This window comes from Pinus tabuliformis, chromosome 2_2 (genome assembly GCF_031772625.1).
Source record: "Pinus tabuliformis cultivar Carrire ecotype Pingquan chromosome 2_2, CPIR1, whole genome shotgun sequence".
NCBI lineage: Eukaryota > Viridiplantae > Streptophyta > Pinopsida > Pinales > Pinaceae > Pinus > Pinus tabuliformis.
This window is the reverse complement of record NC_142300.1, coordinates 1,267,316,926-1,267,330,300: the sequence shown is the minus strand read 5'-3', so window position 1 is coordinate 1,267,330,300 and position 13,375 is coordinate 1,267,316,926.

The window sequence follows — 13,375 nt, the reverse complement described above, 5'->3', positions numbered from 1 at the left end:
GAAGCTTGTAGATGACCATCATTTCCCCCCCTGTCAGATACAAGGTGAGATGATGGAGAAAACTCAACTGCAAGACTTTTCAATATTCGAGAACAAATCCTGTTGTATGAGCGAAATATCTTCTTGGTTGTTGAAGCCCATTGCCAAGAAGTGATCCATCCAAGATGAATTTTTGTTCTTGCAGGAGGTTTGTTTCTGAAGCATCTGTTTGAAGAATGACTGGTTTTATGACAGTGCTTACATGGATGAAGATCAAAACAGTGATCTTTTAGATGGCCAACTCGGTCACAGTGTTGGCATTTCACAATTTGTTGTTGTGGAAGAGGGGAAGAATCTAGAACAGCTGGAGGTGAACTGTCATGAAGGAATCTGGCACTCTGAAACTGAATGGGCTTTAAGTAGTCTGGAATGTGAAAGGACACGTCCCTGCCATATCCAATACTAGTTCTGTGCTTGTTATGGACAAGCTCTTCCCAAGGTCTGATGACCGACTTGGGAAGTGCAAACTGAATTTCTGCATCTGCATGTACAACTGCTCCTGAGAGAGGCTCAATGATCTGATCAATTTTTGGTTGTTGATGGGAGTGTGTCTCAAACAAAGAATTGTCCTGAACGAAGACAAGTTCAGAATCATGACTATACTTCTGTAACTCCTCTTGTTGTAGCTGTGATTCAAGCTGCAAAAAATCAATCTTTTCATGTACATCTTGTAAACAACAATGAATATCCGTGAGAAAATCCTTGTTGATTTTGACTGTATTATCCATAGTAGAGAGTATTAGATTGTCCAATAACTCTAAGATTGCACTAATTGGAGCCATTTTTTAGCAAGTCAATCTCAAAAAAATAGTAAAACAATGAGGAAAATATGGACACCAATTGCTCTTTTATATAAACTTATGGCAACAACTTCAAATAAATCTTGGCAGCTTGCAATAGATTCAACGCACAAAGAATGGTGATACCCGGAAAATAGACTCCTCATGCAAAAATGAATTTTCTCCAATTCACCTGAGAATTTAACTTCCAACAAGGCAACAAGCAATTCAGGCCTCAAAAAGATATGTTCCTGTACCAGCCTTGAATCCAAGAGAACTTTTCTTGGCAACAACTTCAATCTAGTTCAATAACAATCTTTGATATGAACAACCTTTAAGAAAATACACCAATTCGATCCACAAAGGATAGTCTTGGCCTGAAACAATTTCCACTGAACTCCTAAATAATGCCAAATTGCTGCAACTTTAAAGAATATAAATAGTGCCTAATGCTTATGAAAGTTGTGCACCAAGATCATTAACACCTGGGGTTCTAGGATCACTAATAGGAGTAACAATCTCACTCTGAAATACTTACTAAACTTGTGGAAACTTAGAGGAGCATCAATATTATACTAGTTAGAGAAGCTTTCCAGAGTATCAAATCTGAAAATTTGGCCTGTGCGCAATATGGTTGCAGGTAGAAACCTGAACTTTGTCGTTCCCTTGGACTTCAACAATACAATAACCAATGTTGAGATGCAAGCTTATAAAAGCATGAGATCCAAGCTTATGAAACGAGATTGTCTTCACTTGGCACGTCTACTATCAGCTTTCGATACTCTGCCTCTAACAACAAGTCTTCAAAAAATTGATGTTGAAGGATTGGAATCTTCTGCCGCCGTGCTGCTATCAAGTATAAAGAAATCATTCCAATTGTAAATCAATTCCTTGTCTCTGCCAATCACAATCTATGCAATCGACTTCTTGTGTTCTATTAACAAATTATTTCACCAACATATCTTTGAGTGCTTTCCGTCCTCAAAATATTAATGCACCAAGGGATGCACCAGCATTAGCTCCAATACATTTTAATGCATAAATCCAGTCAATGAACTCACTTCAATAGTCATAATAATATTCACAACTTGATCAACCTTCAGTATTTTTTTTTCTCGAATAATCCCTACAAGATCATAGAATGCTAATTGCAAAGGTGTGTACCATCTCATCATGCATAGCTCTACACCAACACCCATGGCCGATGTCATTGCAATCCAAAGAAATTATGAGTGGTGAGGTAGCCAATATAATGAAAATGGATTAACAACCTTAGTCCAGCACATACATTGAAATGGCCCTTCAGTAGACAATAAATCTTTTTCCTTCCTCTTCACCAATCATATTCTAGCACGGTTCTTCAAACTCTAGAAGTGGTAGTAGCCATAAATCTCTTCGGGAGATTAGAGAATACTAGGATAGACACCACTCAAACTGGGATCATTGAAGATTCTCCCGTCAAGATGCCAGAAAATACTGTCATGGCCAGGGGGGAAAGAAATTAAAGGAACTTGATGATCACTTCCTTTCTGCGTCCGAGAGCGGTTACGAGGTCTCAAAGATGTTGGAAGCCAATCGCTTGCATTATCACTCAAATTGCACAGATAATAAAGGTACAATTAATCATTCAAAATAGGTAATGCTCATTATAACATGGAACAAGTCATTTAAAAGCATATATGGCTCAGAAGATGAGGTTGATTCCCACAGGGAACAAAGCCAAAGAAGGCAGAGAGGCAAAGAAGGTTTGGAGTTTGATGCAACAGTAGTATGTGGGAGTTGATGCTTTGCAGTGCTTGCAACGTGGAGTATGGATCCGCATTCAACATGTGGGCAGTGTTTTGAGTATTAACTCATATGGCATTAAGGCATATGGGTAGACATCTTTTGGAGTTAATGTATGTGGGAGCTTAATATAACAAAAACAAACAATGCAATATACATCGTGCAACATTGTGTAGCCTGCAACCTACAATGAAGTATGGGTGGTCGAGCATGTAACACAACATAGAAACCGATGGAGAAACTGGTATGGAGAAGATGGTATGGCAGAGTTTGTATAACTATGATTTAGTATGGGTGAATGCATGTTCAATGTGGGCACCAATCACCAGAATACCTATGGCTTCCAGACAATTAGAATCCAGGTTGGTGGGAGCATCAGAATTTTCTTCATACCTTGCAACTCAAGATTTATTATACAGATTGTTCACAAGTAGCAGGCATAGTGAGATTATCCTCTTCTCCAACGAGCTCATATGTTGCAATGCACAAAACCGAAGGCATGAACTTTCTATCATATGTTAATAGATACTCCCTCATTACTTACTATAGTTTTCTTTGAGCTTCCTCTCAAGGAATCTCTGCTACTGCTTCACTTAACACCTTCCTTAAGGAAACAATCTTGTTGTTCTTGATAAACTCTTCCATAGACATAGAGGTTTCTTTTGATTGTTGCTTCAAGGAGATGAGACTACTTAACCTCTATCAAGTTTCATCCCAACTAGCCGAGATAATTACTTGCAAGAGAAAGGGCTTCTCGAGCGGACAAACAAGCTCATAAACTAGCACAAAAATTAATTATGATATCAGAGAATAACAAGGAGAGTAATGTACATAATGGTAGGTGTGAAGAATCTGTAGGGAACTATGAGGTTAGGTAAGGGAAATAATCAGGTCATTGATGAATTTGTATAAAAACAAGACGAATCTCTGAAATAAGAGTAGGAGAGCTGACAAATGTAGCGCTGATAGGCTTTAGCAATGAGGTAGAGATGACACACTAAAAATGCCCAGGTCTCTATTTTCAGATTTCTGAAATGTACGTTACATCCAGATTGTAAAACTAATAGTTTTATGAATGTAGAGAAGTTACAAAGAAAATATATAAGACATGCAACCTTGCGTATGAGGGAAAAAATGCTAGTTTTTCTATATCTGGACAATGGGTAGAGGTACAGGACTGGCATGTAAGAAAGGCCACAAAAAACCAAGTTCATATAAACAAGTGGCTCATACTTGTAGAGGGCAGGAGATTGTCCGCTCTGATACCATGTCAAACACACACATGGCAGCAATAGAATATTAAAGATAAGAAGGAGAGTACATCTATTATTTGATAATGATATACATTTATAGTACATTCGTGTGATCGTTTGGTTCCACATCCCAAGGTCTCTTGGACTCTCGTGGTTGTTCACATTCTACACCAACCCATAAAGGATTAGGTGTCCAACAGATGTGAATTGCAATGTGAACAATGGAATGTGCAGCAACAGAGGATGAAAAAACGATGTATGAGACCATGCTCAAAATTTCCAAAAGGGTGGAAATGATGTATGAAACTCTACAGAAAGATATAGAGGAAAAGGAGTGATTGCAACTTCGGATGCAAGCCACGAAAGAGGCCCTGGAAGAACTGAAGCACAACAAACATAATCTTCAAACAGAGAACGTTGAGTTGAAGATGTGTCTACATGAAGAGAAAGGGGAAAAATATATTTTGCTACGACAACTGCAAGCAAAGGACGTGGCCTTGGAAAAGCTGCAGCGTGACCCATGTGAGGTAAAATGTAATTCTTCGAATTCATGTATGTGTCATGATGATGATTTCATTGTTTTTGAAAATCACACCAAGGAATTGGCTCCAAACTGTTGAAGAAAATGGGGTATGAAGGAAAAGGCTTGGGCATTAATGGCCAAGGCATTTTCAACCCCATCAAACTAGAGGAATTACCCCATCATGCAGGACTTTGGTATATCAGAAAAGAAGTTGGGGAATGCGCCAAGACAGCGAGCGAATCACCAGCAACAGATGATGAGAAGCCCTCATCAATTCTTTCCAAATTGACAGAGGAGGTAAAATATGTTGATTTTCTTTCGGTTTCGTTGTCACATAGTATGATTTCTGTTGGAGATTTGGAGATCCCAATTACGGGGACAAACATGAGGCTCCTTACCAGGATGAGGCACAAGGAGGAAAAGGAACTTGGTGTTAATAACCAAGGCATAACTCAACCTTTGGAGGTTGTACATAAACATCAATTTGCAGGCATGGGATACACCAACAGAGAATGATCAAAGGTGTCATATGATTTCGAGACATCGTCGAAATCGTCAAGGAAAGAGAATGATGGAAACACATCCCCATCATCCCATGGCAATTTCCATTGCAGGGAAAGAGCTGAGGCAAGCTCTCATCACCATAATTACACCAGAGATGGCAAGGAAAGGTATAACCACTTTTGACATTCGAATGTTCATTTCAATTATGATCATGTTGTTAATGATGAACATAAAACATGGCATCGAAAGACATGTACCTTTTGTGGATTACATAACCATACATTTTCTAAGTGTTGGAAAAGAATAGCAGCACAAACAAAGAAGAGGCGTGAAAGACCCTCTCAACAGCAGGTAAAGAAACATGTTAAGAAGATCTAGAGGAAGAAGACCTATTGCAGTCATTGCGACAGAAGTGGCCATCAAAGAGCCACTTGTTGGAGGCTCCATCCAGAGAATCGCCTTAAAGTCAAAGTGTTGGTGCATGAACAAGGTGAAACAATTTTTCGACAAGCAAAACCACCACAGGGGGATGACCCATTCACATTGATAAGTGAAAAATGGTTTCTAGATATGTTAGCGTTTCATGGTCGTACTTTTGTAAATCATTTGTTGCATTTTAAAATGTAAAAGTGATGATGTGTTTTCCATCACTTGTTCAACAACAATGATGTCTAGTCTTATTTTGAGTTTCATTTTACACTTTGAAAGTGATGTTGTGTTTCCATCACTTGTCAAAGCAAATAGTGTTTGGCCTTAATGTTGCAAATCATGTGTTGTAGTGATGATGTGTTTTCCATCACTTGTTGAAGCAACAATGATATTTCAGCCTTGTTGTCATAGCTGGGGTATTGTGTCCATCTTGATGTAAACTTGACTACCGAGTATGTGTTATAAACTCGTGGCAAGTGTGGGATGCTTGGGTCATTAGTTTGTCATGAAATTCAAGCATGTAATTTGTAAAACAATGTACTAGAGGTTGTAGGTGTCGGCTCATCGCTTAAGGCTCCGAAGAACAAAGGTGAAGAAGATGGAAATGAGGCCTTTCAGGATGCTTGTGATACAGACAAGGTATAGAATAGTTGCAGATTGTTTTTCATGTTTTTGGAGGACCAAAAGCTCCTCAGTGGGGATGATTGATCCAGGTGGCTCCAAAGACACACACAAGACAAAGAGAGCTTATGAAAGCTCAAAAATCAAAGTGTTTGGATTATGCTCGAACCAGGTTCATGTTAAAAATCTCGTTGTCGTGATCGCGGTGGTGCAAACAGTTCATTAATCTGAGTCTGGATGAGGAAGATAGAGGCAGTCAAAGTTTTGGTTGACTTTTGTTGACTGGGCAAGTTAATGGAGACATAATTTGGACTTTTTCCAACGGATGGAATCCGGCCAACTCCGGCCAGATTCCGGGTGAAATTTTCACCTAGTTAAAATGACTCCTACGCTCAAATTTAGGAAAGTTAAAAAAAAAGTCTATGGTATTAAAAATTAAAATATGTATATATAAAAATGGGGGGTGGTGGGCCACCATCCCCACCACCCCACACCTCTCCTCCCTTAAACTACTGTAGCCAAACAAGGGGTGGGTAGCCATGACCTCGCCACCCACGGAGCTCCACCCAATGACACTACTAAACATAGTGGGTGCACGGGTTGTCAACCCCGCGGCCCCTGGAACTTTTCATTGCAACAAAACAGTTGGCGGAGGAATAGGGGAGCGGGCCACCGAGACTAGTGGACCCGCCCCAAATAAACTATGAAAAAAATATTGCATGGATAATTCAGGAGGGGCGACCCCTCCTCAACTAATTTCTAATTTTTCCATTTCACCAAACTGACTTATTGTTAAGTTCGCCCAGCAAAACATTAAATAAACTTCGTTTTTTAGTGCACCCACAAGCATGGAGGAACCAGGAGTGGGCACAGAAAACAAGGAAGAATTTTTAATTAATTTTTAACACGGGTGGAACCATGACTAAGCAAAATTTCCAGGAGGGTGAAATTTTTGCAGTGTCCAAATTGGACAAAACTTTATATCGATCTTACACCTCTTGATGACACAAACCCAATGGCACAGTCAGTTTCCTGATCTGAGTAACTGATTTGCAGATGACCCGGAGGAGGGAACCTTTGAGGACTCTAGGGGGAATCTAAAAATTCCTTGAGCCCCAGATTTCCACTTTCTCAAAATTCAAAAATTTGACAGTCGATTTTAGACTATTCAACGCCACAAATCTGATGGTGCGTTCAGATTTTCCATTTGCTCATTTTGTTTTTTGACCACTTTTCTAAATGGAGTGCAGGTGTTAGCATTCATAAGTGAGCAGTCATTTCCATGCGATTCGATGCCATGAGATCGATGGTCCGAACAGCTTCAGCAGTTTGACATCCACTTCTTCAGATGGACCCTGGATGTGAGGTATATGCAGTGTGTTCATGTACTTCTTTTGCTATGCATTGTGTTGCACAGATCCCTATTTGATGTTTGATTTGGGATCTTGTTTCGTACTTGTTTTCATGATTCCTTCTTGATGTGATGTGGAATAATTTGTGGGATGTACTTGTTGTCATGATTCGTCATGTTTTGTTCAAGATCCCTTTGTCATCGTGTTGACGGGATACTCATGTTGTTGCCATGCATGTTTGCACTGAAATCCCTTTTATGCCATGTTGGCAGGATGTTCATTATCATCATGCATGAGTTTATGTCATACTAATAGGAGTCCTTTTGACTGAGAGTTCCTATAGCAGAACATCTCTGGGCGCCACTCCTGCGTGAGGGCATTTTCCTTGTGTGATAGCAACGTCACCTCTTATGTACATCATCACTATTGACAGCACTTAATGCATCGGCCTACACCATCTTGACACCGGGGCCCGGAGACGTAGTCCCTCCTGGACGAACTCCATTATCAACGGCTTATGTTTTCATATGTTGATGATTTACATGTTCCTCTTCTTTATAGCATGCAGATGTATTCATTTATGTTCTTTTAAAAATTAAATTTAACACATCACGAAAGTAAAAGGTCTTGGAAGGGTCCTTTGTCACACCCGGACCTGGATCAACTACAAATGAGTTGGTGAATGGCTACAATATGTCATCCATTAGCCTCATGGAGGTTGCAGGAGCATTTGTTAACATGAAGGGCATAACCAACCATTCGAAAAGGCCCTCCTTGGCTTTGAAGGCAGTCTTCCACACATCGTAGGGTTCAATTGGTACCTAGTGATATCATGATTTCAAGTCGATCTTGCTAAAATATTTTCCCCCCTTCAGTTGGTCCAAAAGGTCATCAATCTGTGGGATCGAGTACCTATTCCGGATAGTGATCTTGTTCAACACCCGATAGTCAATACAGAGTCTCCAAGTCCCATCCTTCTTCTGTACCAACACGATCAAGCTCCCATAGGGCAATGAACTTGGACGGATGTGACCTTTCTGCACCAACTCCTGAATCTACCTCTTCATTTCATCGTTCTCCAAAATGGAGCACCAATAGATTGGTCCATTGGGAAGCGAGGCACCTGGGGTCAAATCGATGGAGTGCTTGACCTAACAGTGCAGAGGCACCCCTACGAGGGAGGTTAAGATGTCCTCGTACTCCTCCACGACCTTTTCCATCTGTTGTTGTCATGTGGAGGGGCCCTGTCTGGAGGTTGTGGCCATTGTCTTCTTCTTTTCCTGAGGGCATATCATCAAGAAAAAAAAAATCCCGATTTTGGAAATGAGCTTACTGCATCGTTTTGCAGTAACCAAAGAGATGGTGGTAGGTGGTGCTACCTCCAGTATCCTGTACAACTTATTTCCCAAAGTAACAATAAGAGCATGGCGCCTTGACTCATACACAACATGTCTCTTCCATTAGTATGGTTGGCCTAATAATACATCACAAACATCAAGGGGAGAAATGTCACATAATACCTCATCTGTGAAGGGCTTGATGTTGTATGGAAGGCAACATTGATGGCTCATGTGAAGATCACGTCCTTGGTGAAGCCACCTGATGGTGTACGGTTGTGGATGTGTTGTGGTTGGTAAGCCTAGCCACTTCACGACCTCTGCTAGAATGAGGTTCTTTTGGCTCCCGTTGTCGATAATGAATTGTAGCAGGGAATCCTTTACCCACATCTGGGAGTGGAAGAGGTGCTCCTCCTCCTCTAGATCTTCGGGTTCATCCTTCTGGATCTTCGTGTTGGCAACGGTGGCATTGGGCTCTACATCAATAATATGCTTCCCTTTTTCATTCCCTTTGTTGGGTTCTGACTTAGAGTTGGAACATGCATGTGATTCTGAAGCCTTTAGCTCGGCCACCAGTGACTGCTTGGCCCGACAATCACTTGTGTTGTGAGTGGAGCTCTTATGGAACTCACACCACTTTCCCGTGTCCTTCTTCAACTTTACGGCGTTGTTCTTTGCTTGCGGATTTGGCGGGTTGTCCTAGGCACTCTGCCTTGGATTTGTCCTTTTTTCTACAATTTGGGGGCACCTTTCCCTTGCTTCAGATTCGCAAATCCAAAGTCTCGCTTCTTCTATTTAAACTTTTGCTCGATCTTGATGGCATATCTGTATGTTGTGCTGAGTGAGGATATGTCCCAGAATTCCATCTCATCCTGGATGTACCTGTGCAGGTAGCTGCAATACTTGAGAACCAAAAGCTTCTCAAACTCTTTGATACCCAACTTTGTTCGAAGGGTATGAAAAACATTGGTAAACATTGGCACATCTTGGTCCCTTCCCTATCACAACGTTGTCCACTTTATGTATTTATCCTCATAGCTCCCGACATGGTAGTACTGCTCCTTGATGGCACCCTGGAATGAGTTCCAAGTGGGTGCGGCTGAAAATAGTGAGTTTGTACTTTCATCCTTATGCTCACAGTAGGTTTCCCACCAGTCCTTGACGTGGGGGGCTACTTTGAGAAGTGCAAAATTGATCTTTTCCCCGCTAGAAAAACCATGAACAGAAAAATATCTTTCTAGCAGATTTAATGATTTATCTACAATGTCTGCATCTATCTAACCCTCAAATATGGGAATGTCAAAGCTAACTTGTACCTTAAAGGGTGTGGTGCTTCCAAAGTATCTTCCAGAAGTGGATGTGTCGCCCTTAGGTAGCCGCTGAAGGATCTAGGCAAAGTTGTCCATCATCGCATTCCTTTGTTGCTCAAGGGCTTCTTTGAGCAATATTTTGATAGGATCTCCTACCCCCTCATCTTTCTTTTCATTTTCCATGGGAGTTCGTCGGGATTTGCGAGGCTAGTCTTGCAAAGGTTCGACCAGTTCAAGCCCTAATTCCTTATATCCCGACCCCGTTGGGGACATGCAAAGAAAAACAAAGAAAGAGCAGACCACTCTAATACCTCTGGTCTAGATTTAAATGGGAACACAACAAATTACAGATATAACCATAAATACAAATATGCAGTAGAAATAACACTTCATTTCATTAATGTCAAATACTGAAATATGCTTACAAACAGAATGGAAATAAGACTAGCTTGGGCGATGGTAGCTTATCTCTGAGAAGAGATGTGGTAGCTACATGCCTCTGAACTGCGTTACAATGAGGCTCAAGGGCCTTTTTATTATTGAACAATAAGAGCAAACCCTAAACAATGAAAAACCCTAACCCGAGGAGATGTAACACCAAGAGTTTATGGGCCCGTTGGGGTTAGTTGGACAACCAACTTCCCGGGGTCGCGACTTGGTCATATTATCTCTGTTTGACGTGCATGATGCCCCGTTGGAAAGATCTCTCCGAGGACTATGACAAAAAAGATGATTTTAGATATAAATCACTGGTACAAGATTGCCAAAAAAATGTCGTTTAGGGCCTCAAAATGGCTCTGAAATTTTAGCACCCAAAAAACTGCTAAATATAGTAAACTATGCTACAATTAAGGAAACTGAAAAACTGAAAGAAACAATGGTGGGGGTCCAAGTGGAATTGGCGGGTGGACACCAATATCCACCTAGATTAAAGGAGCCACAACAATGCATCGGGATGCAACGAAGGCAAGAGTTCTCTTCAGCAAGATGTCACCATGGAGTGCATGCACACCATCACGGACAACCAAGCTTGGCATTAGCTCACCACCTTCACCATCACGAGCATGTAAAAGAATTGGTCTCATCATAATGGACCAAGTGTCAGTGATGTATTGCATGGCTTGCTCAAGACATTTTGTCTCACATGGGCACATGTGAATTGTAATGTAACATCTTGTCAAGTGGAAGTTCAAGTGTCGATAGTTGGATGTAGCAGTCATAGAGTGTATGAAGAGTCATGAGATGAACTGTCACAAAGGGGAATTTCAAGGGTCACCCCACCCTTTCCTATAAATAGAACCTTATAACTCATTGTAAAGGCTTTTGGTCAACCAAGCTTCCAATAAGACTATCTTAGAGAAAGCTTGGACAGTATTGTAACAAGCCTTGGCTTCTCCACTGCCCAAAGCTAGTACATCTCTTTGGAGGAGCAGGCAGTTGTGGTTGTAACACTCCATTGTCAGTAGTGGTTGGACATGGATGCATTGTATGAATGTCCAACCACTATCACAGGTTTCCTTGTGTGTTCCCTTCTTAACCCCATGCTATCATAGGTTTCCAAGGGGCACACTCATCTCAAACCCCATGTGTTAGAACCTCTCATGTACCTTCCTTGACTTATTGCAGTTGTCACACCCTGGCTACCAACAGGAACATCTTACTTGCCTTTATGCGAAACCATGGTCAAGGTATTGCTGTACGACCTAATTCTAGGACTCCTACACCAAACAGTCTGAGGTCTAATTAGGACTTCTTACTGGAGAGATCCCCTTACATGTTGGTGGGTCTAGCACCATCAACATTTTGGTGCTAGAAGGAGGGCCAAATGACAAGCTGAGTCCTTACATTTGTTTTGAATCTCTACATATCTATCATAACTGATCCAAATGGATCCTAGAAAACCCTCTAAGTCTTAAAACATTCAAAACTATCACAAAAGAAGAACTTGTTAAAAAGTTGAATTACACTATTGGGAGGCAAAAACGTGGAGAAAACAGTGAAAACAAGCTTATCAGAGGCTTAAAACAACTTTATATCAGAGATGTCGGATCTAGCTGATCAACGGTCCAGATTCAATCGGCAAATCGAAATCGGCGGTGGCAAGCGGAGGAAATCATAGCACACCATATGGAACTTGTGATCGCGATCAACATGGGTCAACGAGGACCGTCGATCAAGCGCATAGATCGACGGCCCATGTTAATGCGTGATATCGCAACATTGCATCAGAACATTACAATGGAGCAGGGCCGATATAAATATGATTCGCGATAGCCAGACCCGATAACATTATAAACAATGTTTGATATAATTTGAGACCCAGAAAACAGGGTTTTCCTTTGTATTTGTGTTTTTCATTAAATAAACGAAACACAAAGGGTAAAGCGTCGATGCGATGAACCGGACCCAAAAGGGTTTGTGAATGCATATGCATAATATTTCAAGTTTGTCTAAAGCCATTTTATGGGGTTTTTCAGTGTTTAATGTATTTTTTTAATACAAAGGAAACAAGCGGGATTTTGGGCGACCGTAGGCGGTAAGTGGTTTTGGCCAGGCTCTGCCCAAGCCCGTACATTGGCTGCCACGTGTCCATGCCCTGGCATGAGAAAACCGCCTTTTTGGGTGGGTAACCTCCATATGCCTTCAATGCCCGAAATGAATCTCAGTCGTTGGATCAAGATCCCTCAGATCAACGATGGAGATGCAATCACGATATAAAGGTAGACTTGATAGAAAAATAGTGCGGATTTATGAATATTTGAAGTCCAATGAATAGTTTTTGGAAGATTTTTTCTTTGTTTTGCAGCATTTCTCTGTGTAAATAGAAAACGACCATTTTTTGGATTTCAAAGGCCCGATGACCCATTCTGTTACAGAAAAGGTGGCCACCATCCCTGAAAGTGTTTAGCAATGATTGCTAACGCTCAGAGGGTGATCTGAGCAGACAAAGGCTAGGAAGCCAAAGAGCCCAAGAAGAAGAAACGAACAGACAACTTCGATTGGCTTTAAAGCCATAGACTGACAGAAATAGAAACAAGGATTGCTGAGATAGAGAACAAATAGAGACAGAGAGTCAGTAAGGACAGTCTGTGTACTCAAAAAGACTTGGGGGATCCAAGTAAAGCCTTGTTGTTTTGTATCTGTTGTGTGAGACTCAAATTGAGCTCACTTTTGTAAAAAATCTGCTTCTGAAGACATAATAGAGAGGTCATCAATGAAGGCTAGACCAGGAGATGTAGCCCAGGATTGTTGGGTGAACTCCTTATTAAACTTGCTATGTTTATGTGTGTTTGGCTATTATGTTATTTTACTGCTTCATTGTCTATGTATTTCGCAATCTTATCGATCCATTGCACAAAGTAACATAGGCAAATCCATGCACATGAGTCTGTAATACCTTAATAATTGTCTAAGATTTCATTATTAGATCAATGACTAACTAT